Source organism: Caretta caretta, chromosome 2 (genome assembly GCF_965140235.1).
Source record: "Caretta caretta isolate rCarCar2 chromosome 2, rCarCar1.hap1, whole genome shotgun sequence".
NCBI lineage: Eukaryota > Metazoa > Chordata > Testudines > Cheloniidae > Caretta > Caretta caretta.
The window spans coordinates 218123432-218151330 of record NC_134207.1 but is presented as its reverse complement, the minus strand read 5'-3'; the positions used below and the strand labels follow the sequence as shown (position 1 = coordinate 218151330).

General features: G+C 40.6%; 1 long non-coding RNA gene across 3 annotated transcripts in view; it reads left to right on the top strand.

The window, feature by feature from the left end:
• Positions 1–2540: 2540 nt before the first annotated feature.
• Positions 2541–27899, top strand: part of LOC125631482 (uncharacterized) — a 111337-nt gene continuing 85978 nt past the window's right edge. For all 3 annotated transcript variants that reach the window (XR_012667231.1, XR_007354960.2, XR_012667230.1), the window contains exon 1: positions 2541–14150. This is a non-coding gene — a long non-coding RNA (uncharacterized LOC125631482). The remainder of the gene's footprint in view (positions 14151–27899) is intronic.

Sequence of the window (27899 nt, the reverse complement as noted above, 5' to 3'; positions counted from 1 at the left end):
AACCTCCAATGACAGGGATTCTACGACCTCCCTTGGAAGCCTATTACAGAAATTAACTACCCTTATAGTTGGAAATATTTTTCCTAATTTCTAACCTAAAACTCCCTTGCTGCAGATTGATCAACTGTTCACCATGTCCACTGGGGCTTCAATGTCCTTTTTATAACAGCCCTTAGCATATTTGAAGACTGTTATCGGGAACCCCCTCAGTCTTCTTTTCTTAGGACTAAACATTCCCAGTTTTTTAACCTTTTTCTTACAGGTCAGGTTTTCAAAATGTTTTATCGTGGCTGTTGCTCTCCTCGGGGCTTTCTCTCCAATTTTTCCACATCTTTCCTACAGTGTGGCACCTGGAATTGGACACAGTACTCCAGCTGAGGCCTCACCAGTAGTGAGGAGAGTGAGACAATCACCTCCTGTGTATTATATATAACACTCCTCTTAATATCCTGGAATATAAGTCTTTTTTCCAGTACTACATCATATTTTTAACTCGTATTCAATTTCTGATCCACTGTAATGCTCAGGTCACTTACAGAAATACTATCGCCTACCCAGTTATTCCCCATCTTGTATTTGTGTGTTTTTGTTTTTCCTTCCTAAGTCAAGTACTTTATGCTTATCTCTACTGAATTTCATCTTGTTGAATTCAGACCAGTTCTCCAATTTGTCAAGGTCATTTTGAATGCTAAATCCTGTCCTCCAAAGTGCTTGCAACCCCTCCCAGCTTGGTGTCATCTATGAATTTTATAATCATACTCTCCACTACACTATCCAAGTCATTAATGAAAATTATGGAATATTGCCAGACTCAGATCTGATCCCTGTGGGACCCCACTAGATATGCCTTCCCAATTTGATATTGAACCATTGATCACTATTCTCTGAGTGCAGTCTTTCAACCGGTTGTGCACCCACCTTATACTAATTTTAATCTCGACCAGATTTCCCTGGTTTGCTTGTGGGAATGTTATGAGGGACTGCATAAAAAGCCTCACTAAATCAAGATATGTAATATCTACTGCTTTCCCCCTTAAGCCAGTAACACTGTCAAAGAAGGAAATTGGGTTGGTTAGGTATGATTTGTTCTTGACACATCTATGCTTGCTATTCCTTGTAACCCTGTTATCCTCTGACTGCTTACAAATTAATTGTTTGTTCATTTGTTCCAGTATCTTTCCAGGTATTGTAGTTAGGTTGACTGATCTACTGTTCCCTGGGTCCTCCTTGTTCCGCTTTTCAAAGATAAGTACTATGTTTGCTCTTCTCCATTACTCAGTCATCCTCCATGTGTTTTTGAAGAGAACTGCTAATGGTTCTAATATTGCTTCAACTAGTTCCTTAAGTGCCCTTGGGTGAATTTCATCAGGACCTGCTGACTTGAATACATGTAACGCATAGAAACATTTTCTATCCTGTTCTTTCCCTATTTTGGCTTGCATTTCCTTCTTGTTAATATTAATTGTGTTAAGTATCTGGTTACCATTAACCAATTTATTGAAGACTGAAGCAAAATAGGTATTAAATATCTCAGCCTTGGCTTTAAATACCTTGATGATGTTGGTTGTTAGATCTCCTTCCCCATTAAGTTGGGGACCTACACTTTACTTTGTCTTTCTTTCTCCTCTTATTGACTTTTATGTCCCTTGCTAAGTGTCTCATTTTGTGCGTTAGCCTTTCTGATTATGTCCCTATATACTTTTGCTATTCTTTTGTACTCCTCCTTAGCAATTCATCCGTTTCCACTTTAATTCCTTTTTGATTTTTTTCTGGTCATTGAAGAGCTCCTGAGGGAGCCATATTGGCTTCTTACTGTTCTTCCTATCTTTCCTTCACATTGAGATGGTTTGCAGTTGTGTCTTTAATATTGTTTCCTTAAGAATCAATCAGCTCTCCTGAACGCTGTAGATTTTCTTCCTATGGCGTACAGTAAAAGATTTTTGAATTCTAAGATGATAGAAAAGGAAGAGGAAGCTTTTAAAATTATTTTTCTAACTCCAGATGTGACTCAATTAATTTGTAATGTAGTTTTGCTGCCATTGGGACTCTTCCCTGAATACACAACAGGCACAGGGCTTGTATCATGACCAGGGGAACAGCAGTCAGAGGACCACTGTTCCCTGAAGGGAATTTTATTGACAGCATGCTAGTGGAATAGGGAATACAGGAAGTCAGGCTGAACCATATCACCAGGGGTGAAAGTGAGCTGGTACGGGCTGGTACTGCATACTGGTAAGAACCCGCACTGGCCCATACCCAGCCCACACTAAAGTGTTGTCCCTGCCCCTTTTGCCTCCCCTGTCGGCGGCCCTGCTGGTAGGGTCCACACCGGCAGGGCCACCGACAGGGGCGGGGTAGGGAGAGGAAGAAGCAGCAATGTTAAAGCGCTGCCGTGGCAAAGGACCGTCCTTAAGGCGCTGCCGCTGCCCCTTCCCCCCCCCCCCCAACGGCGGCCCTGCCGGTCGGGTCCGTCCCAGCAGGGCCACCAACAGGGGAGGCAAAAGGGGCAGGGACATTAAAGCACTGCTGCAGCAGCCCTTTAAGGATGGTCCTTTGCCGCCACGGCACTTTAATGTTGCTGCCCCCTACCCATCAGCGGTGCCCTGCAAAGGTCCCTGCAGCGCTTTAACGTTCCTGCCCCTTTTGGCCCCCTCCCGCCGACTGGCGGGGGGGGGCAAAGGGAGCAGCTGCCTTGGGGCCGGCAATTTAAAAGGGCCCGGGGCTCCAGACACCGCTGCCGCTACGGGCCCTTTAAATCAACATGAGAGCCCTGGACGGTGCAGGCCAGCCGGGCTGGCTGGGGGATGCTGACCCCCTCCAGCCCCGCCCCTTCCACCTGAGGCCCCTGCCCCGTACTTGTAAGTGGCCTCAGTTACTTTCACCCCTGCATATCACCCATGTGGACAGAGCAGTGCACAGGATTTAACAAAGTTCCATTTGTTCAGCTTAACCTGCATTCAGCTTCACCCTTTGTGAATGAAACAGGACAGTTCGAGCTCCCAGAACCACAGACCCAGCACCAGGCACTCTTCACCAGTAACTTGTTGAAAAACTGGTGCTTTTATGCACAGATTAGAGCTGGCTGGAATTCAGTTTAGCAAAACATTTTGCCATTTGTTTTTGTTCTGCATTGCATGAAATTTTCCATGGGGAAAAGAGAGACCCACACCTCAAAATAGCCAGTAGCTCATTGCTTAGCGCACTCATCTTGTATGTGGAACTCCCAGCTTTGCCTGATTCAGGACGCTCACCTGGGTCTTGCACATCCCTGGGCTATTGGCTATTCTGGAATGGGCCTCTCTGTCTGACCAGAAATTCCGTTGTGGGCTGAGAAACCTTCCCTACAAGATGTTCATAGAAACCAATATATTTCTGTGAAAACTTGTTTGACAGATTAAACATTTTGTGTCAGAAAATACTAATATAAAATTCCCAGCCAGGTCTAGTGCTGATCTATAAAACCTAATCTTTGATCTGCAATAGGAAAGGAGGGACATGAGTGGCATAATGTCAGCTGCAGAATCATAGCTAAATAGCTCACCTCCTGTTCTGGTGGCAGTTTACTAACCTCAAACTAACAAAAAATAAATGTGAAGTTATTGAAAATGGAGTAAGACTTAACCATAATAATGTGAAAGTTATTGCAGAAGGAGAGGGGAAAGGATGAATTGTTAAGGTAGTTGAAATATTTTTCACAGCACCCTGGAAGATCCAGAAATTTTCTTTTAAGATTAATTGAGTACATAAAGCCCTGTTTTGCACCTTCATCCCTCCAACTGTGAAACATCTGGCTTTGAGATATTTGAGAACATAACTGTGCTGATAACGAGAAGATTCTAAGAGCAGCAAAGATTATTTAACGTTTGTCTTATGAAGGATGTAAATTGTCTCTTTGATAATATTTCAACTTTGACAATTAAAGGGGAATAGTTTAAATGGATAAAGGAGGCAAGAAAGTTTGAAATACAGTGATTTCCTTTCAAGTTCTTCAGTTACAAAGGGCAAACTTTGTCCATTAAATTATGTGAAGATGGGCAAGAAACTTTTCTATCTGAATATCAGAAACCATCTAAGTATTTCAAACAGCTGAGCTCATCTGAGGGCAATAGCAAAGAAACTAGGCACTGATTAGGTACAGATAAAGCCAAACTGGATCCCACGAATTCACCAGTATCCTTGAAGGTACCAGATATTATATTTAGCTAAGATTTTATCTCCAGTCTTTTAGAGAGAGACCTTTTTATTCTTCTAAACAGTCACTCTGTTATGGTCTATCTTAAGGCTAATATGAAGTTATTTCTCTCATGTAAATTATAGTGTGGAAAGAGGTTTTTATAGTGCTCTGTGCTTCATAATATGGAACAAGGATTTTATATTGCATTATGGAGACACTATCAGTAAGACTAAAAGGACAATAAATACCTTCTTGAATTATAATAATTGATGTTAGAAAGGAGGAGGGATATCAATACCACATTGATTTTCTTTTACATATTGACTCGGGAGTAGCCAATACATAAACTTTACATTATTTTAAGATGTGTGTAGGAGTCAAGCATGTCTACGTCTCGTCCCTTATATTCATATTGATAGAGGTATGTGTCTAGACCACTGGAAACTCATCTTCCTTCAGTGTCATGCCATGTGTTGAGTTTGTAGATCATTCTTTATGTAGAGATCCTCTAATTAGTAATTTAAAATATTCTGTAATAATTTGAATGGGATTAACTCTACTCCAAATGTTAGTTTACATGATTTATGGAGTGACATTAAATCAAAATTACATAATAGTGAAAAATCTGTATTGTAGAATAGCATTGCTCTCATTTGGGATGACCTGCATAACTCATCCCTAGCATCATTTCTCATGTGCAATGGGAATATTTCAAAATTATGCCACACTGTTATTATTCTCTTTCAAGAAGATAATATAGACATAATCAAGTATATTAAAAAACCCTGGCCTTGTAAACTTATATGAAATGACTTGGTGTGGTGCTAATGCTAAAATCTAATCTTAATGAACTTCTAAGGCTGAACTATCTCACACTCAAAAGGCAGTAAATTGCAACCGTCTAGGTTGCTGTCTTAACATTAATTCAGACATAGTGCACACCCTATACTTCATAATGCCCATCATTCATATAACAGTGTGCATGAGGTAAGGCTAAGGACAATCTTTGTGACTGATCTCGCATGTCTATTCAGGACTGAGAAAAGGGCTCCTTGCCAGGAACCTTAGTCCCAGAACAGTGCACTATAGGCTGGTTACATGCCTTTGTGTCATTTTCTGTGTTAGATTGTTGAGTTGCTGCTTTCATTAATCTCTTGCTGGAGACCACGTAGTGTAGACATTGGCACAGCACAATTCATTTAGGTATGTGTGCTCTCTTTCTTGAGAACATGTTCTGCTGTTCCCACTGCAAGGCAATTCCTGGTCACTGAACCCAAGCACTTAGTCATGATTTCAGTACCACCGTCCCCAAGTGCTCAAAAACAATGAGTCAAATCCCCCCCCCCCCCCCAAAAAAAAAACAACCAAAAAAGCCTGAGAGATTGACTTAGAAGCCACGAGGGTTTATTTTTAAGAAACAATTTTGATTCTTTATTTGCCTTCTGAGTTTTGAATCTTTAATATGCAGTTGGGTCATGTTCTCAAGTTTTTACTTTGTCGTCACTGAAAGTTGAGATCTGCACAAATCAATATCACTCCAGGAACTGAGGTTTTAAGAAAAACATCAGATATTGTGAGATGCACAATAAATTGTGAGGGTTAGCAACATCCATATTTTGCATTTTTTACATCTGCCATTATTAACATTTGCTACCACATGCTTCATTTAAAATATAAACACAAGGTCATCCATTTGGCACGTAACTGGGACGTGTGGCTCTGCAATTTTCAGTTAGCATCTGGCAGTTGTTTTTTTTTTTTTTTTAAAGCTGTCGTTAGTGCCGTGACACAGGCACACTCAGAGTCTTGACTTTCCCTTGGCAGCTGGATCCCCATTTAAATAACGAACAGCTAGTGGTCATAATATAATGAAAGGCTGCACTATATATGCAGGTAAACAAAAAAGAAAAACCCAACAGGAACAGTGGGGGGGGCTTGTTTATTCCTCCCCCATCCCCCCACTGTTCCTCAGACGTTCTTGTTAACTCCTGGAAATGTGCTGGACATGGCCCACCTTGATTATCACTTCAAAAGGTTTTCTCTCCCCCCCCCCCCCCCACTCTCCTGCTGGTAATAGCTCATCTTAAGTGATCACTCTCCTTACAATGTGTATTTTTTCATGGTCTGTGTGTATATAAAATCTTCTCATTGTACTTCCCACTTTATGCATCCGATGAAGTGAGCTGTAGCTCACGAAAGCCTATGCTCAAATAAATTGGTTAGTCTCTAAGGTGCCTCAAGTACTCCTTTTCTTTTTTCTTTTTGCGAATACAGACTAACACGGCTGCTACTCTGAAACCTTTCATTAAAATGTATGTTTGTTTGCATCCAGCTTACCAAGCAATGTAGATATGTCACTTACTGGAAGTTTATTCCTCATGCCAACTTTTTTGGCTTCTTCAAATGTTCTAAGCAATGTTTTTGTATTTTGATAAAAATGTTAAATAGCTTTGGGTCAAGACACTAACCCTGCAGGTCTCTACTAGAACCTCCAAACTTGATCAATGCTGATTTCCCATTAACAATTACATTTTGAAATCTATCGGCGATTTTTTAATCTAATTAACGTGAATTATTGATTTTTAATAATGCTAGTTTTTAAATCAAAATGTCGTGCAGTGCTTAGTCAAATGCCGTACAGAAGTCCAAGTATATTACATCAACACAGTTATCTTATCAACCAAACTTGATAAAATTTTCATTGATGTGCCAAGTTTGTTTAGCAAGATCCTTGCATTTGGCTGAGTTGTGCATGGCACCGGACTTCAGGATCGTTTGGGTTAAACGGCGCGTCACACTAGTCAATCTCCATGCATCACTGCTCATCTAGGATCAGGATCAGGCCTATCTGGGACAAGAATGGTTTTGTTACAAACTGCCATGCCCTGACTCTTCTTCTACATGAGGGGCTGTGAAGGAGAGTAGCATTGGGTGCACTTTGGAGGCTCTGTTCCACCTGGGGATTCTCTTCTTGCCTAAGGAATCCTCCTTTTGGTAGTTTTAAGCTAGTATTATGCCCCCTTTTCACTGTTGGATCATTTCAAAGGGTTCCACAGAGGGCTGAGGTTTTGGGTCCAGATTTTTTGCATTCACTCCCATTTTGCGAATCAACTATATTAAAAAAAAAAGCTGGGTGTATGCAAACGGCACCTTTAAAATCTGGCCCCATATTACTCAACTCCTTTACATAGTGTAAGAACGTGGTCAAGTAGAGAGTTCAAAACTGTGGTAACTTATTTGAATCCTGCTGGAATGTGGGGGTTTGGATAAAGCATCTGAACCACACTATAGTTTTATTTCTGAAAACACACACACATATATATTTGTAAAACTTAAAGCACATCCCATGGTCATGCCCGTTTTTCCTGAAAAGTCTTTCTATTGCTTTCAAATCTGATAATCTCCATCATCAGTCATGTATTCCAAAAGAGCACATAACTTTCAATGAAAGATGCAATGACCATAGCTGTGCAAAGACATCCTCTTCAGCACATTACTTGAGTGTGAACAAGGTGCAGTCCCAGCCTTTCTGGGTCAAATGAGCCACATGACAAAGTACCTTTTTAGAACCTAAAACACTTATACTTACAGCAGTCCATCATAAGCTTTTAGGACATTGAAGATAATAGAGTTGCACCTACATATGTCAACCCACTGTGTTAAACAGTTGTCTGACGAGTATCAAGGTAATTAGTTATGATTCATAATACAGAGGCAGGTGTATGTAACTTGCCAAAAATGATCTTTGAAAGACTATGTAGGATTGCCTAACTTGGATAAATAGGGTGAAAAAGCCCATGTTTCATTATGTTGAGGTTTTGGCAGAATGACTCAAGGAACAAACACCAAAGAGAACTTGTTCAGGATGAAATGTTAAATGAGCACAGTGAGTTTTAAAATATTATGGTGTAAACTAGCACATCTCTCTACCTGATAACACCTCATTACTAAAAGTGAAAGATTTAAAAACAAAACAAAAAAACAGAGTACTCATCACTATTTATGAGCTTTGTTTTCATTTAGCATTCTGGATAATGACAATCAATGATAGCAGCTTTCCTTTCAGGTCCTTACTGCTGCAACATTTGGGATCCAAATGCAGCAGCAGAATATTTATTTGTTTAAAACAAATTGTCTTCAATAATCCAATGAAAGAAAAAAGGTGAAATAACTTTGATCTTGATGTCACTCTGATAGCTACTGTAATAAAACCTCAGGGAAATAGCTTTTATAGAATCTAGTTAGTTATTAAAGAGTCCCTTTAATAATTGGCCAGACAAGATGAGGCTATTGAAAGCTTATGAGATAAGAAACTGCGAGGTAATGTGTTCAGAACTTGGCTTAATATTTTTAACTTAATTTTTGTATCTGAAGTTATGAATATTGACTTGCTATCTGTATTTCAAATGTTCTTACTCTGGGAACACTCAGAACTAGCCTTTAAGGTACAACAATGAAGAAGCTAGACAGTGCTGATGGGCCATCAGCAAAGACAATGGACTATGGAAAAGGTTAGTTTCCTGTAAACGTTTCAACCAGCCTGTAAGCAATGGCTGCTATGACTCAGCAAGGGCATGTGACCAGACCACATGATACTGAACTCCATTTTGGGTACCTGTATTTTTCCAGAAACTGGGCTCTGAACTTTTTTTGGGGACAAAGGGTTCTTGCCATATGTTAAAGCTATATAAGGTGGGGTGTGACATCTAGGGGCCTCACTCCCCACACAAGGACCTAGAAACACCTGAGGAACAATTACTGAACTGGGGGAAGTGCTGGTCCCAGGCTAAAAGGATTTCTAGCTGTGTATGGAAACATGGTGAACTGCTTCTATCATCAGTCAGGGTGAGAAGTTGCTAATTCATATCTGATCTATCTAGTATGTTAGGCTTAGTTTGCGTCTTTGTTTATTTACTAGGTAATCTGCTTTGATCTGTTTGCTATCGCTTACAATCTATCTTTCTATAGTTTTAAACTTGTTTTTTGGTTTATCTAAACCAGTGTGCCTTTGAGTAAAGTGTCTGGGGGAAAAACATCTCAGCTTGGTTAACACGGGCTTGTTGAGGGGAGACCTAACTGTTTATGAGCTTGCACTGTACTGATGCAGTGCAAGATGGTATAATTTGGGGTTTATTACTCCAATGGGGGGATGCGTGCCTGGGGAGCTAGGAATTGGCTGGTGTCTGCTGTTTGTAGTTGGGTGGCTTAAGTACAGCACTCAGGTAGCTCATTTTGGGTGAGTGGCACCACCTGCTGTTGTGTTGGGTGATAACAGGGTCTGGTGAGGCTGGCTGTGTTTCCAACCAAACAGTGTGGAAAAAGGACCAGCCCAGCTGGGTAGTTAGAGGGGTACAGTGGTTCCCATGGCTCCCAGACTGCACCCAGGGGATGGATCACCTGTCACGGGTGTAACAGGATAAATGTAGGAAGCAGTTGAGCTCCTTGTGGAATAAAATAGCTGAAACTATAGGAGCAACTGCCTAAAAGATAGGCCCCCTGCAAGGCCAGTCATAAACTAAGCTATGTGGGCTGATGCAAATACAGGGCCTGGGTATTTTTTTGATGAAGAGGTGTGTGTGTGAAAGAGAGAAAAAAACAGTTGAAATGCCACAAGCAACAGAGAAGGCAGCAGAAAGCCAAGGACAGCCAGAGAAGTGCTTGTAGCATGATCTTGAGAGAAAGCTAAGAGTTCTGGCTGGAGAAAAAGGCTTGGAAGATTGAGCAATGAAACTGTCTCCTGTTTGATTCTACTGTGTTCAGGAAAACAGGGCTTTGATGCAACCCTGTTTGTTTATAAGGAATGTACACCAAGAAATACCTGACTACATTAGGAAGAGACACTGATGATGAAACAACCCACAAGACTCCAAACTGGCTAACCGCTTGGATCAAATAGGGTGTCCAGTGTGCACATTAGAAAAAGAACTGTAAATCAGACGTTGGCAGAATGACCACAAATGTTCAGATTTTCAAAGCAGGCACTCATCAATGCATGCATATACATGTGCATGCCGAGCTTATTAATGCAAATACTAGATGTGAGTGAGCCAATCCATTATTTGCAAGCTCAGATGGCCAGTCGGGCATACCGATGAGCCTGGGCAAATAACTGGTTTGTACATCCACATTTACTGTGTGAGCACACAAGTTAGGCACATGCAGATGTACAATCTCCATGGAATGTTCATGGCTAGATTTTAAAATCCAGACAAAATTCCTTTGGTGAACGTTGTTTGGCTTCAGCATTTTTTTGCTGCTAATATTAAAAACATATTTTATATGGAAAAAATGCAACACTTCATTAATGTTTTATCTGAACTTTATATAAACATTACGTGAAGAGTGCTCATACTATTAATCTCATTATTAGAAAAATTCTAATTGTATTGCTGTAGATTAGTCTCCTCGGCTGATGAATTCTATAATATTTAGCAGTTTTGAGGTTTGTTTTCTGCCTTGTAAGGCAACTAAGTCAGTTGTATAGTCTTTCTGTGTGACACCCCAGGTACAAAGGTCACTAATGAGTTCCATAACATGTCCTCAAACACCAGGATTGAAAGTTGGCCACATCAGTGGCACCCAACCCTTGACAGTATCCTCTCAGTAGCAGGTGTTGAACAGTTTGCAGCACAATCACAAATTACATCATGCTGTCAGCTCCGGAAGCCACATGTAAAAAAACTTCATAAAAGAAGGTTCCGTCAATTCTTTAATCTCAGTTTAATATATTTCACCGTAATTAGTATATTTGAATGTCAGTATCTTTCAGAGTACTCCCTGACTGAATTGGAGACCATTTTTGTTCTCCCCATGACCCATCAAAGATAAAGAATTTGTTTACTGTAAATGCACACCACTCCCTCGTATATGCCATCTGCCACGCTTAGCCATGGAGTGCTACAGTTTTCTAATAGCTCTTTTAATTTAAGAAAAATAATCTGAGATGTTCATTCTACATCTATATATAAATTTACAATTTGCATTTTAACTTCATCCCTACATATTAAAAAGCTGTAGTCCACTGTCAATTAATCCATCATTTTTTGTAACTTAGTTTCTTTATAATAATCAAAGCTCTGTCCTCTTGGGAAAGCAAGGTATCAGATGCTAGTTCTTCCCCCAAATCTGGCACAAATCAATTGATCTGTATATCTAGCCCTCATCACCCTAGTGTGAGTAGCCTCACCATTAATGTATTTCTTTTCACTCCACCCTTTGATGTAGGAGAGCATATCCTATTTTTACAGATGGGGAAAATGAGAGTCAGAGAGACTTAGCTTGTAGTGTAAATGTAGCCTAAGAGTGTGATTCCCAGTTTGTGCACACATACCCACACTAGCTCTCATTGAGCTAGTGTAGCTGCAGTAGCTTGGGCAGTGGTAGAGGAGACGGGTACAAACCTGTCTGAAACCAGTGGGTACGTATTCTGCATGGCTAAGCTGTGCTGCTGTTCAAGCTACCCTACCATTTATACTTGTGCTAGCTTGATGGATGAGAGCATGAGTATGTGTATGTGAGCTGAAAATCACAGCACTAGCTTGTAGTGTAGATATAGTCTTGTGTGTCCTTGGGCAAGTCTGGGTGAGCTAGGAACTCAACCTGAGTCTGTCCCATTCCCTAACTACTAGATCATCCTTTCTACCTTGATGGGTCATCTTGGGCACAGAGAGGTTTGTAGTTTTTCCCACATGCAAAATGTTAATAAAACTATCCCACTGGAAGGAGATGTGAGACTTTATTTATGACTGTAAAGCATTTTGTGGTGATTGGATGTACTAGCCATTGTGCCACAGACCCATTGGTACCAGCTGGAATGTCATGTAAGGTCACTAATAAAAGCTTCTGTCAGACTGATCCTTATAATCATTGTGAGATGTATGTAAGGATTATATCTGAGTTGTATACATGTACTGAATATATGTTTTTAAAGTCTGTAACCAATTAAAGGGGGAAAAACCAGTTTCTTCAAACAGGAGTTAGGATGTAGAGTCACCTGACTATCTTGGTGCACATGTTCATGTAAATTAAGCATTCTGTGCCAACACAATGAGAGTCCAATTTACATATGAAATCAACAAGGGGACAGGAAGACCCAGGAGACTAGGTCATAGGTGTTTGTCCTCTCTCTCTGGGGGCAAAAAAAATCTACTTTGAAGAATATAAGTAGAATGCAAGGAGACATTTTGTAATCCATTCACCCTGGAAAATCTCTGATGGAAAAGGGGTGCTCCATGAGTGCTTGGATCCTGATTTGGCTGAAATCAGCTAGCTCTGCAAAAGACTAAACCTTTGGGGGAAAATCTCCCTTTATTATATAGGAAAGGCAATGATCGATAAGTGTAGATCCAGGCTTGTGTTTTATGATTTTTTTTAATATAACCATTTTGTTTCTAATTATCGTTGCTCTTAAATCTTAATCTTTTGATGATTGATAAGCTTGTTTTTGTTTTTTACTATCTGTATTGTGATGTTAAATAGGCATTAACTGCAAGGCAAAATAAGGGCTGGCATAGCCTGAGGTGGTTGACATCACCATTGTTAGCCACCCAAACAAACAGAGTTGTCATCCAGTTAAGCACCAGTAAGTCCTCCTCTCAGGGCAGTGGGGTATGAAGGTGCCAGTCAGTCCTGGAAACCCAAGAAAGTGTCATAGCCATGTATGGTATCAAAGCAAATAATTTGATTCCATGTTTGCTTTTCACTTCTAATTGCGGGTTTAAAAATGAAAATGGGAGTCTTTTCACTGACTTTACTGGCACTTGGATCAGGCCCTATCTTTATAGAGAAGCTCATTCAAATAATATCAAACATATGGAAACTTCCCATCTACACACATCCCAGGATATTTAGGTGGGTCTTCATCCTTCACCATTCCTGTTGTGTCTATGTACTACAGAGTATTAAATGCTGGATGATCCTATATGGCAATATGATGCAGCATTTACCCCTAAACTTACGGGGACAGAGACTCACCTAGTAGTACCTGAGGGAATCACAAAACCCGGAACTATAAGCTTTCAGGAAATAATTTTCAACTATTCATTAACTATGTATTTTTAAGTATATACGTAGTTGGCCTAATTGAGCCTTGGCATAAATAATTCCCCTGAAGTCACTGAAGTTATACCTGTGCTGAATTAAGTCCCTATTTGTTAATTATTTTAAACCTGAAACAGCCATCCCATTCAATTAGTTTTAAATACTGTATATTTTTTACCTAAAAAGTCTCAAGAGACATTCAGAACTTTAAAGAACATCTCCCAGGCTTCTCTGGATTCTTCTCCAAAATTTAATTCTATAACAATTTATTCAAAATCTTAGTGAACTAAAACGGTATAGAATTATTTTCTTTTAAAAGAGCTTTTTTGCTCCCCTCACCACTCTACCTGTAATTGTTCTTTCTCCATTTCCTTTTTGTGGTCTGCTCATATAGTCACCATGCTCTAGTAATCAGGAGAATATTGCAAAGTATTTTGGGTGTTCTAGTTCAGTGAGCACATTTCCTTCATTTATATGTCTATACTCCTAAGGCAGTTATTTTATGTATCTCTTTGCTTCACATGGTATAGGACTTTGAATTCTTCTGTGCATCACACCTTCATTAGAAGTAATTTAATTTCAGTGGTTGTGTCATGTTTTTTTCTGTATGTCTAGTCTCTTTTTTTCTCTGTAGTGAAAGCATTTTGATTGTTCAGCAAATCCACCTCTCAGTATTTTAGCACGCTTGAGGACTTGTTCCTTTCATCTTTTCTGCATATTTTGTGTCTGAAAAAACATTAATTTGTATGCTCACAATGGATTACTTTAATGTGGTGGTTGCAGAATTCCATTTTCCTATTGTATTTGGTCAGTATGAATGACATAAGAGTAGAACTTGTATCAATAATGGAATTTTATGTTTGTGGTGGTTAATTATTTCTTTTGTATTTCAGGGCCATCAGAAGCTGTAAACACCTAAAAACTTGGCTGTTTCAAGGTAAAAATGCAATTGAAGCTGTAGTGCATCTCCTGTATCTTCAAGAGTCTGGGAGCCAGAAGTTATGCCATATCACTCCAGAGATAGAAAAGGCTGTGATTTCCCAGTTTTGTTTTTTAAATAATTTTATTATATGTATTTTTAAAGTACCTATCATAATCAGTTTCAAATGTAGGGCCTGATTTTGGAAATCTACCATTGGCCTCATCTCTTGACACTTGCCGCCTGGGTAGGGCTTCTGATTCTGAATATCAAAGTTAACCTGAGCCTAAACGTCACTAGAGAGCATGTTACACAGGATATGTTGAGAGCTCAACACAGGGAGGGCTTGTAGGATGGGGCCATTAAAGTTAGACCATTCTTCCTCTAAAAGGCAAACTTTCACCCACTTATTCTAAGCCACTTTGTTACAGTAAGTTGTGTTGGTTTTCTTATGTCACTGCTGCCTGGGGAAAATGCCTACTTGAACTGGTGCTTCTGGCAAAGTGATCTAAAGGTGGTGAAATTCTTCTTGTTGTGTATAGTAAATCTAGTTGTGCCAGGCACTATACAAATATATCATGTCCCTGCCCCAAAGAGTTTATAGACTAAATAGACAAGACAAAAAGTGGATGAGGAAGTAGAGGCAAAAGTGACTTGCCTAAGCACAACCGTGAAATTAACAGTAGAGCTGGGTATAAAACCCAGATCTCCTGAGACCCAGTCTAATGACCTGTGACCTAGATCAGTGCTTCTCAAGCTATCTGATGTGGGGGACTAGCATTTTTTTTTCCAATGTGCATGCAGACTGGCCGCCAATGACTCAGACCACCACTTTGAGTAGCACTGACCTAGATGATGCTGGGGGATTCGTCTTGCTCTGTAATGAAAATGAGTTTTAGAATCACAAAATCTCCATTGGGAATGCCTGGCTTGTCACAAGTTCAAAGATGGGCTCTGTCAGTACGTGTGATTTAAGGTGAACCCAGCCAGTGGAGAGAGAGATGTGGTCTCTTAACCCATTCTTTCTTTGGGGATGAGGCCATAAATTCAGTAGTCCTTCATGCTATAGGAGACAGATGGGTGGACTTACTCGCCAGATAATTCTTATACCAAAGAGTGCCTCCATATTTTTTTCTGCTTCCAAAAGTGATGAGTCACATTCTCTGTAGATTGTCTGTCTGGCTATTTGGACTCTTTCCTCAGACCCTACGCTACAGCACTCCTAGCTATCTTTGGGACACCACCGACTTCCTGAGGAAATTACCATGCATTGGTGATCTTCCTGAAAACACCATCCTGGCCACCATGGATGTAGAAGCTCTTTACACCAATATTCCACACGAGGATGGACTACAAGCTGTCAGGAACAGTATCCCTGATGAGCCCATGGCACACCTGGTGGCTGAGCTTTGTGACTTTGTCCTCACCCACAACCATTTCAGATTTGGGGACAACTTATACCTTCAAGTCAGTGGCACTGGGTACCCACATGGTCCCACAGTATGACAACATTTTTATGGCTGACTTAGAACAATGCTTCCTCTGCTGTTGTCCCCTAGTGCCCCTCCTCTATTTGTGCTACATTGATGACATCATCATCATATGGACCCATGGGAAGAAAGCCCTTGAAGAATTCCACCTGGATTTCCACAATTTCCACCCCACCATCAACCGCAGCCTAGATCAGTCCACACAAGAGATCCACTTCCTAGACACAACAGTGCAATTAAGTGATGATCACATAAACACCACCCTATACCGGAAACCTACTGGTCACTATTCTTACCTACATGCCTCCAGCTTCCATCCAGGACACATCACACGATTCATTGTCTGAAGCCAAGTCCTAAGATACAACTGCATTTGCTCCAATCCCTCAGACAGAGACAAACACCTACAAGATTATTTTATCAAGCATTCTTAAAACTACAATACCCACCTGGGGAAGTGAGGAAACAGATTGACAGGCCCAACAAGGAAAATAACAGAACACCACTGACCATCACATACAGCCCCCAGCTAAAACCTCTCCAGCACATCAACAATGATCTACAACCTATCCTGGAAAACAATCCCTCACAGACCTTGGGAGGCAGATCAGTCCTTGCTTACAGACAACCCCCTCAACCTGAAGCAAATATTCACCAGCAACTATACACCACACCACAGAAACACTAACCCAGGAACCAATCCCTGTAAGAAACCCCATTGCCCTCTCTGTTCCCATATCTACTCTGACACCATCATAGGACCCAATCACATCAGCCACACCATCAGGGGCTCATTCACCTGCACATCTACTAATGTAATATGTGCCAGCAATGCCCCTCTGCCATGTATATTGGCCAAACTGGACAGTTTCTACGTAAAAGAATAAATGGACACAAATCAGACAACAGGAATGGTCACATACAAAAGCCAGTAGGAGAATACTTCAATCTCCTTGGACATTCAATAACAGATTTAAAAGTAGCCGTACTTCAACAAAAAAACTTCAAAAACAGACTTCAAAGAGAAACTGCAGAGCTACAATTCATTTGCAAACTTAACACCATTAATTTGGGCTTGAATAGGGACTGGGAGTGGCTGGCTCACTACAAAAGCAATTTTCACTCTCTTGGTATTGACACCACCTCATCAGTTATTGGGAGTGGACCACATCCACCCTGACTGAAATGGCCTTGTCATCACTGGTTCTCCACTTGTAAGGTAATTCCCTTCTCTTCATGTGCCAGTATATTTATGCTTGTATCTGTAATTTTCACTCCATGCATCTGAAGAAGTGGGTTTATTTTACCCACAAAAGCTTATGCTCAAATAAATCTGTTAGCCTTTAAGGTGCCACCAGACTCCTCATTGTTTTTGTGGATACAGACTAACATGGCTACCCCCTGATACTTGTCCATAGCCTTATTAATACATTATTCATTTTGCCTTCTTTCTAGGTTCTGTTTCCTTAGCTCTCCACTTTTTTAGTGTGGGGGCTGTTTAAGGGCCATTAAAATTTTACCTTATGCAGCTCTGGGAAATTGCAGGGACTTTTACCAAGCTCTCTCTTTCCCCCACCCCGACCTCCAAAATTAGTCCCGATAGTGGCTAAGAAAGCATAAAAAGAGGAAGAGGCCAAGGGCAAGGTCACCCTTGGCCAATTGTATTGAAGGGGGAAAGTGTTCCTTTTGCTTCTGTAAAATCACTGCTATCACAGTTGGAAAGCAGGTTGCTGACAGGACAGTGCGGCAGTGGCCTCAGGCAGACAAGTGCTGAAGGAAAGTGCCCAGGATATCAGGATCCAATTTGTGTTCACGGACACAGACTGGGCCCCATCACCAGGTGTCCCATCCCAGGAGGGTGCACTTTAGAAGCCTCCAGGAGACAAACAAAGGACCCAGGACATGGGCCCAATCTGTGGCACTGATGCAGACCGAACCACATTGCCAGGTCTCCCACACCAGAAGCATCCATGGTGGAGCCCCCAGGAGCTCCAGTCAACACAACTGGTGCATGGTAAAGCCCCAGGTCCCCAGTTCACTTTCCCCTCTTCTCCCCCAGCCCAGGCACAACAGGGGGCAACATGTGTTGCCAGGACCACCCCGCCCTCCCTGCAGAGGGCATACTGCACTCAGGGGACACCCTCCATTCCTCAGGTATCCTGAGAGCTGCCAGAAGCACAGGTAAATAAGTTTTTTCCTGCCTCTATCCCCTCTTCTGTTTTTGTAGTGGGGTCAGGGTGGCCATTTTGTGGTGGGGTCAGGAGCTCATGTGCTATGGGCAGCCATTTGAGAACAGGCTTTTGGTCTGCTTCTTGGCAGCTATCTTAGAATCCCCCTCAGTGGAAAAGCATAGGCTTCCCTCCCCAGAGTCTTCTGACTCCAAATCCTCAGCCCTCTATCCTGCTATTCTTCCCTCTAGGCAGAAAAAGGGTCACAAATGCAGACTTAAAGTGCCAAAAAAAAAAAAAAAAACCTCCAACACAACAACCCCAGAGGATCCCCAGGAATCTCTGCAGTTTTTTGTGTCTCTGAAGAAGGTTCTTACTGTTTTGGGGTATCTCTCCTGAGCATTCACACACAAAGGATTAAAAAGGGGATGAGGTGGAGGTCAAAGAGACCTAAAATACACACAAATATTTTCCAGTGGGCTCTAAAACTGAACCTTACATTTCCATCCTGGCTTTCCTGCCTTTACAGCCTGAAGCAGAATGGTAAACCCAGCAAAGACAAAGCATCTGAGTTTAAAAAAAACAAAAACAAAAATATCCTACCCAAGTTTGTACTGACAGAAGGGCGGAATTAGCTCTACGCACAGTCTGTCTCGGAAGCTCTCAGAGCCTCAGAAGAGAGCATGTTTTTCCCCCACCAGAGCAGAACTTGCTTATATAGAGTTCCTGCTCTCTGACATTTCCTCCAAAAAGAGAAAAGGGCCAAAGGGATGGGATCCTCCTTAAAGAGAAATTCCTTAACATCTGCTCTGGTTTTAGAGGCCTCATTCGAAAGCTTTCAGTGCCTTCACCAGGTCGAGTCCATACACTGTGATAGCAAGAAGGCATCTGTAGCTCTGGCCATGGAAGGTGGATACTTCTACAAGACAGGTTTTTGATAGCAAACCCATACTTAGGGGAGGTTTTTTTTCCCAGAAAACCAATAGGAAAAAATTGCATCCAATCTCTTGTCTCTTAATGATGATAAATCTGTTTTTTTCTGCCCTAGGCAGTGGTTTGGGGGTTATGGCACTTAGTACAGACGTGGTAGGAGAGACAATGGCCTAAATAGATGGAAGAAAACCAGGCCCGTTAAGCCCAGAAGTGACTCCTTCTCCAGAAATGTCCCTCAGAGGAATCAATTACTGCATCCCACCTCCAACATTCCCCTGGGGAAGGGGCACCTATCTCTTTCGAAGGCTGATGCTACAGAATTCAAAAGGACTTCCTCAATCCATCCAGGAAGAAAGCTATGCTCAGGCAAATGAACCACCTTCTTCAAAGCTTATATTCCATACTGTTCCTGGTCCTTAAGAAATCAAAGGAGAACAGAGGTGTCCTGGATTTAGAGACACTCAATAAGTTGATCCACTTCCACAAGCTAAAAATGGACATGGCTCATAGCCAACATGGTGGCTATAACCCAGGGGACTTGCTTAACTTCCGTTGACTTGAAGGAGGTATATCTCCACATTCTCATGTACAGACTGTACCAAAGGTTTGCTTATGGCACTCTGTACGTACAGTACAAAGCCCTTCTTTTTGGTATTACCATTACCCCAGGATAGTAATAGCAGTAATATGGGCAGCCCTATGTCAGAAAGGGGTACATCTGTACCTTTTTACTTGATGACATTTTATAGAAAGAGCTCTTATCATATGAAGTCTGTCAGGAACACCAACTGACAGTACACACCCTTCAACAACAGGGGTTTACAATCAGTCTAGTGAAAAGGCAGCTTGTCCCTGTCCAGACAATAGAAAACATGGGAGTTTGGCTGAATATCACACTCTGCCAAGCCTTCCTCTCCAGAAACAGGAGAAAACACATAAGATTCTTCCTAGTGTGCACTCCTGCATGAAGGTCTTACTATGACTTCAAGGCATGCTCATTTCAGGCATATATCTATTATGGGAAAAATTTCATCTCTGGTGTCTGCAGTACTACTGACTGAACTTCCCTACTCAGAGTCACCATTCCAATTCTCTCACTGCAAGACTTCCCTCCACAGTAAAATGTCCCTCCAATGGTGGCTACATCTGACAAAATTCATGGATGGTATCCACTTACTAGAACTGCTGTGAGATACCATAATGACTGATGCCAGCTTGGAGGAATGAGCTCTTGCATCTCAACATGTGGTAAAAGGGCAGTGGCCATGAGAGGAATCCTCACTGCATCATAAACTGTTTGGAATAGAGAGAAATTCATACTCTTCAGGCACTTCTCCCCATCTTAAACTCCAGACACATACTTGTATGTGCAGTCAGCATGATCGAAAGGGATACTTAGCTGAGCTTGTTACAAGCAGAAGCCACAACCTTCAGGTGGGCTGGGAAACATTCGGTCAGTTCTAGGCATCTCTCCCCTCCGCAGCTCTTAATAGGCGGCTGCGCAGCTTGGCGGGAACTTAGCTCATGGCCCAGTTTTTACACTTGATGCTCTAAGTTAGGAAACTTCTTTCTCCATATCCGCAGTCACATAGACTTTTGGATACTCAAATATCTGATTTAGGCAACTTGCTCTTGCTCACTCTGAATATTTTCTTAATTTATGTTTCATAAGCATATAGATCTACCAAAAGCATAAACAGCTTTACAATGTTATATGTGGATATTCAAAATTTCATCATCAAAATCCATAAAAATTGTTTATGGCCAACCACCATATGCATGAATGGTACTAGCTAGTTAGCTGGATGAGACAAGATGTCTTTAGGATATCACCTTTGTAGTTGGATCCCAACTAGCGGAGATTCATATTTCTTCTGCCATTCACGTAGGGAAGAAAGCAGTGGGAAAGCATTTTGTTTCTGGCTGATGTAAAATATCTAGTAATGACTTGGCTGTGTTTATGTATTCTAAACAGAGCAGTAGTAGCATATATAGTTAAAATATACCTACCACTTTCCATAATTTATTTTTTTCAGTTGCTTATAACTTAGACAAACTTTTAACATAAAGGGTGAAATTTTCTGTGCTTTGTTTCTGACTTAGCACAAAAATGGATCAACCAGGGGTTCATCCACTTCTAAAAATGGGGGGGGGGGAGGGAATCGGTAGTTTTAACCATGGTGAAATTTTGACTGTTTCAGTTTTATTTTAAACAGTTCAGTGCCTAAGGGTTTTGAGAAGGAACTTGAAATTTGGCAGGGGATAGCTTTGGGGTTTCAGGAGCCTTTTAATGTTCCCATGAAAATCCAGAAACTGATTTGCCTCAGTTATAAGATGAAGAAAATCACAATTTGTGCCTGCTCAATAGAGCTTGTTCAATATTTTCTCCATTTTCTGAGTGTCCCAACTGCACTTCACGTTCTCTGGAGCCTATTGCCATGTATGCAACTGCCTGATGCAATGTATGCCTACCACCAGGGGGGACACAGGCAAAACAGAGGCCCTGCTTCTCCTGCTACTTTCCTTCATCAAAATAGTGGTTTACCCTTGGGTGAATAACTGTGAAGTATCACTAGAGTTGGAAACGCGTGTTTGTTAACATCTTTTGCGTGTGTTGCAAGCTTTGCAACAAAAATTTGAGAGAACTAAAACCATACATAGAGTATAAGGGCTTGTCTACACTTAGAAAAATATTGGAATAGCTAATTGGAGTAGTTATTTTCATATAAACCCCTCTGTAGACAGTCTGATTCTGGAATAAGTGTCCACATGGGGAGTTACTTTGGAACTATTCTAGAATAGCTATTTCAATACATTTCCAAGTGTAGACAAGGCACGAGGTTGTATGCTGTGCCTCATGCCCAGGGGGACTTAGGGCTATGGTACATTTTAGCCACTTTTATGCTCACCCAGTCCTGGCCTGCTCTGTCTAAATTATGGCAGCCTCCCCAGGCGCAGGCTGCCCACAATTTTTCAGCCCTGCAGTGCCTCTTGAACCCAAACTCTGTTCCTAATATGCCCCCTATGACAGGGCTTTTGAAAGGATCCTCAGAAGGAAGCTTGTAACTGTCTGCCTCAGTTGCTGTGGCAGGGAATCCTCCCCCAACTATATATGGGGCTTTTATGACCCCTTTTCATCATGCTGGCCCTTTTACCTGGCATAAAGGAATTGGAGTAGGGAGTGAAGATATCACCCAGAGTGTACAGCATATTTACTAGACTGTAGTAAAGAGATTTTTAAAATGTGCATGATCGTGAAATGGAGGTACAATATTTTAAAAAAGCCAGATGGACTACTTTGTTCCTCAAAATAGGTGTATCACCAATAGTCTCATAAACATATATAAAATGGAATGCATGTTTACAGTAAATACCAAATAGATATTCCCAGCAGAGTCAGGTGTATGTGTGATGACTGTCATCTCAGCTGACACCAGGGACTGAACTGGAGATATTCGGAGATTAAAATCATTAGCCTCTGCAGCTTGAACTAAAGGACCACATCCTGTATCAGAGAGCTATAACTGACTCACATCTCCTGTGGACTGGGCATTATGGAAGATAGGCGACACCCACTGAACAGTGGGTTACATATGCAGCGGTATTGTCCTTAAACAGAGAGATCATATGGTCCAAGTCAGTTAGGGTTTTTTTCTCTGTCCATTTGTATTGATGGAAAGAACATTATTTTGCATGAAAACTCTAATGTCTGGTGAATCTATTTTACTTTGCATGAAACGGTGAGTTAATATTGCATGTAAATATTTATGTGATTGAAGAACAAAAATGCCTCTTCTTTCTCCCTTCAAAATTCGAGTCATAGAATCCCTCAAAGACACGCTGCTTACTTTTTTACTCTTAAGCATAGAAATAATCAACCAAACTAATAAGTATAAGTCTAGTTGCTTAAATATTCACCTACCCCAGAACAGACTGAGATAATCTTTTATTTTTAATCCACTTTCTATTGAGCTCAGCCAAGTCCCTTCCAATTTATTGTGTTTATCAGCCCTACTCCCACCAGATTAATTCTGACCTTGACTTCCTTCTTATCACCATTTCTAATTTACTTGGTTTCTATGGATTGTAAACACTAATCCTTGCTGACTTTAAATTTAATTGGGTAGAGTCTAATGTCAAAAATGTAAAAATTCATTGTTTACTCTAAATCTAACTTGTTTAAATACAGACTCATCCTGGGTTTAATAGCAGAAAAGGAAATCATAGTCTTAGGGATTGGGACCTGGGTCAATAAGACTACATAGAATCTTCTGCTCTCTACCTGAGTTCCCAACCCTTGAGCTATTGTATATAGAAAATTACAACACACATTTTATGTCACTTGGGAGTATGCTCATTGGTCTATGTGGCTGAATATTTCCTCTAAAATTGAGTCTGCCTGAATGTGCTTTGTTTAAAAAAAATTAAATTAAAAATCTCATAAAAAGCATAAATGCCCTACTCCTGCAAAGGCTTACATAGGTGCTTAACTTTACACACTGCAAGTAGTGTCACTGAAGTCTATTCACTTGGTACTAGTTACAGAACATAAAGTTAAGCATGTGCATTAGTCTGTGCAGCAAATAGTACTTTTTGAATGATATTTACAGGAATATTCTTGAAAGAATATCTACTATTTTTGGTAGGTATTGGGAAAAATCCAATGAGGAAAAGGCTGTACAGAAGGTGCCTAATATAAGGTAATTCTAAAAATTGGTGACAAAATGGTCCAAATCCCAGTATTGGTTTTTACAGCAGAATAGAAACACTTGGCTAGATTCATTCAAGGAACAACACACACACCTTATTTGCTGTGAGATCTACTGATGCAAAGCACTGTAAGAGAGCTAGGTAGCATTATTTTTCATTCAACTGTTAAGACCATAAGAATGGCCATACTGGGTCAGACCAAAGGTCCATCCACCCCAGTATCCTGTCTATTGACAGTGGCAAATGCCAGGTGCCCCAGAGGGAGTGAACCTAACAGGTAATGATCAAGTGATCTCTCTCCTGCCATCCATCTCCACCCTCTGACAAACAGAGGCTAGGGACACCATTCCTTACCCATCCTGGCTAATAGCCATTAATGGACCCTAACCGCCATGAATTTATCTAGTTCTCTTTTAAACCCTGTTATAGTCCTAGCCTTCACACCTCCTCAGGCAAGGAGTTCCACAGGCTGACTATGCGCTGTTTGAAAAAGAACTTCCTGTTGTTTGTTTTAAACCTGCTGCCCATTAATTTCATTTGGTGGCCCCTAATTCTTATATTATGGCAACAAGTAAATAACTTTTCCTTATTCACTTTCTCCACACCACTCATGATTTTATATACCTCCATCATATCCACCCTTAGTCTCCTTTTTTCCAAGCAGAAAAGTCCTAGCCTCTATAATCTCTCCTCATATGGGACCTGTTCCAAACCCCTAATTATTTTAGTTGCCCTTCTCTGAACCTTTTCTAATGCCAGTATATCTTTTTTGAGGTGAGGAGACCACATCTGTATGCAGTATTGAAGATGTAGGCATACCATGGATTTATATAGGGGCAATAAGATATTCTCTGTCTTATTCTCTATCCCTTTTTTATGATTCCTAACATCCTGTTCGCTTTTTTGACTGCTGCTGCGCACTCCGTGGACATCTTCAGAGAAATATTCATGATGACTCCAAGATCTTTCCTGATTAGCTGTAGCTAAATTAGCCCCCATCATATTGTATGTATAGTTGGGGTTATTTCTTCCAATGTGCATTAGTTTATATTTATCCACATTAAATTTTATTTGCCATTTTGTTGCCCAGTCACTTAGTTTTGTGAGATCTTTCTGAAGTTCTTCACCGTCTGCTTTGGTCTTAACTATCTTGAGCAGTTTAGTATTGTCTGCAAATTTTGCCACCTCACTGTTAACCCCTTTCTCCAGACCATTTCTGAATAAATTGAATAGGATTGGTCCTAGGACTGACCCTTGGGGAACACCACTAGTTACCCCTCTCCATTCTGAAAATTTACCATTTATTCCTACCCTTTGTTCCCTGTCTTTTAACCAGTTCTCAATCCATGAAAGGATCTTCCCTCTTATCCCATGACAACTTAATTTACATAAGAGCCTTTGGTGAGGGCCCTTGTCAAAGGCTTTCTGGAAATCTAAGTACACTATGTCCACTGGATCCCCCTTGTCCACATGTTTGTTGATCCTTTTAGAGAACTCTAATAGATTAGTAAGACATGATTTCTCTTTACAGAAACCATGTTGACTTTTGGCCAACAATTTGTTTTTCTATGTGCCTGACAATTTTATTCTTTACTATTTTTTCAACTAATTTGCCCAGTACTGACGTTAGGCTTACCAGTCTGTAATTGCCAGGCTCTCACCTCTAGAGCCCTTTTTAAATATTGGCGTTACATTAGCTATCCTCCAGTCATTGGGTACAGAAGCTGATTTAAAGGACAGGTTCCAAACCATAGTTAATAGTTCTGCAATTTCACATTTGAGTTCTTTCCAAACTCTTGGCTGAATGCCATCTGGTCCCGATGACTTGTTACTGTTAAGTTTATCAATTAATTCCAAAACCACCTCTAACAACACTTCAATCTGTGACAATTCCTCAGATTTGTCCCCTACAAAGGATGGCTCACGTTTGGGAATCTCCCTAACATCCTCAGCTGTAAAGACTGAAGCAAAGAATTCATTTAGTTTCTCCGCAATGACTTTATCGTCTTTAAGTGCTCCTTTTGTACCCCGATCGTCCAGGGGCCCCACTGGTTGTTTAGCAGGCTTCCTGCTTCTGATGTACTTAAACATTTTGTTGTTACCTTTTGAGCTTTTGGCTATCTGTTCTTCAAATTCTTTTGGCTTTTCTTATTACATTTTTACACCTAATTTGGCAATGTTTATGCTCCTTTCTATTTACCTCACTAGGATTTGGCTTACACTTTCTAAAAGATGCCTTTTTATCACTCACTGCTTCTTTTACATGGTTGTTAAGCCACGGTGGCTCTTTTTAAGTTTTTACTGTGTTTTTTTAATTTGGGGTATACATTTAAGTTGGGCCTTTATGGTGTCTTTGAAAAGTGTCCATGCAGCTTGCAGGGATTTCACTCTAGTCACTGTACCTTTTAATTTTTGTTTAACTAATCTCCTCATTTTTGCATAGTTTCACTTTCTGAAATTAAATGCCACAGTGTTGGGCTGCTAAGGGGTTCTTCCCGCAACAGGAATGTTAAATGTTATATTATTGTTACTATTTCAAAGCGCTCCTGTTCTAGTTACCTCTTGGACCAGATCCTGCACTCCGCTCAGGACTAAATCGAGAATTGCCTCTCCCCTTGTGGGTTTCTGTACCAGCTGCTCCAAGAAGCAGCCATTTAAAGTATCGAGAAATTTTGTCTCTGCATTTCATCCTGAGGTGAAATGTACCCAGTCAATATGGGGATAATTGAAATCCCCCACTCTTATGGAGTTCTTTATTTTGCTAGCCTCTCTTATCTCCCTTAGCATTTCATAGTCACTATTGCTGTCCTGGTCAGGTGGTCGATAATCGATCCCTACTGTTATATTCTTATTAGAGCATGGAATTACTATCCATAGAGATTCTGTGGAATATGTGGATTCATTTAAGATTTTTAGTTCATTTGATTCTACATTTTCTTTCACATATAGCCCCCCCCACCCCGCCCCGCATGACCTGTTCTGTCCTCCTGATATATTTTGTACCCAGGAATGATTGTGTCCCATTGATTGTCCTCACTCCACCAGGTTTCTGAAATGCCTATTTATCAATATCCTCCTTTAACATGAGGCACTCTAGTTCACCCATCTTATCATTTAGACTTCTAGCATTTCTGTACAAGCACTTTAAAAATTTCACTGTTTGTTTGTCTGCCCTTTTCCGATTATTTTCTTTATTTGGAATCATATGCTTCAGAAATATATAGACTTTTATTATCATGTTCTCTCTTAGTTGTTTCTTAGCCATTCTACTCATATTTAACTTTTTAAATCTTTTCTTCTAAATGAGCCCCTGCAGCCGCACAATTATGTTTATTGTTCCCTGAACTTATTCCAGCTTGTCATGAGGCTCCCAGAGATAATCAGTATACCCTTCCATATTTTGCAATAGGCTACATTCATTTTTTGTGAGGTATAAGACTAAGTTAATTGTGAGATGCTTGGATATTATGCTGATGAAAATCATAGAAAAAGCCAATAAATAAATACAAAAATAAATGTAAATAAAATGCTGTCACATGACAACTATATATGGTAAGAAGGGACTATCACTTTCCTGCACGGTGACATGATACATCTGCATTACAAACTGTCCAAAATTATATTGGCCTTATTTGTGGGAATATTTCACTGCAAATTCCTATCCACTATTACCCCTATATCTCTTGCAGTATTACATTTCTCCTTCCCATTGCCTGCCAGTGTTTGAGGTTGTTTCTCCTTCGGTGCATTAGCTTCAATTTTTTACCCTCATCTCATTGTTACATTCTGTCCATGTTTCTAATCTCCCTAGCAGTTTATTTGAGGGTATTCTGTTCCTATATTCAGGAATTATCTAGGCTCTTTTACTATTGCAACCTCTCCCCAGTTTTAAAATACATTGGGATGTAAGAACCCAGGAATAGTTGGACTGGATCTGAGTCATGGTCATCTAGTCCAGTATCCTGTTTATGATTGTGACCAGCACTAGATGCTTTAGAAAAAGGTGAAAGACAATTTGAAGTAGTCAGATGTGGGATAATCTGTGCCCTCTGCCACCCCTCCTCCCCAAGTTCTCATTCTAGTTCCCAACACTGAGAAATTAATTTAAACCATGAAGCATGAAATTTTTAAATCCCTTCCAACATTTGTTACCACTGACCATATTAATCATGTATATTCTTGTTACCAATTTAAATGTCCAATCCAGTCCTCCTTTGACTCTTAAGTTCTTGGCAATGAACTTTCACACAGTTTATTTATATGTGTGAAAAAGTATTTGCTTTTATCAGTGATGAATTTGCCACCTTTCAATTTCACCGAATATCCCCTTGCTCTTGTATTATTAGGGAGCTTCTCTTCTCCCTGTCTATCTGCCTTCTCTAGACCATTCACTGTTTTGTATACTGTAATGTCATCTCCTTTCTAAGGTAAACAATCCCATGTTTTCAATCTCTTACATGACCGTT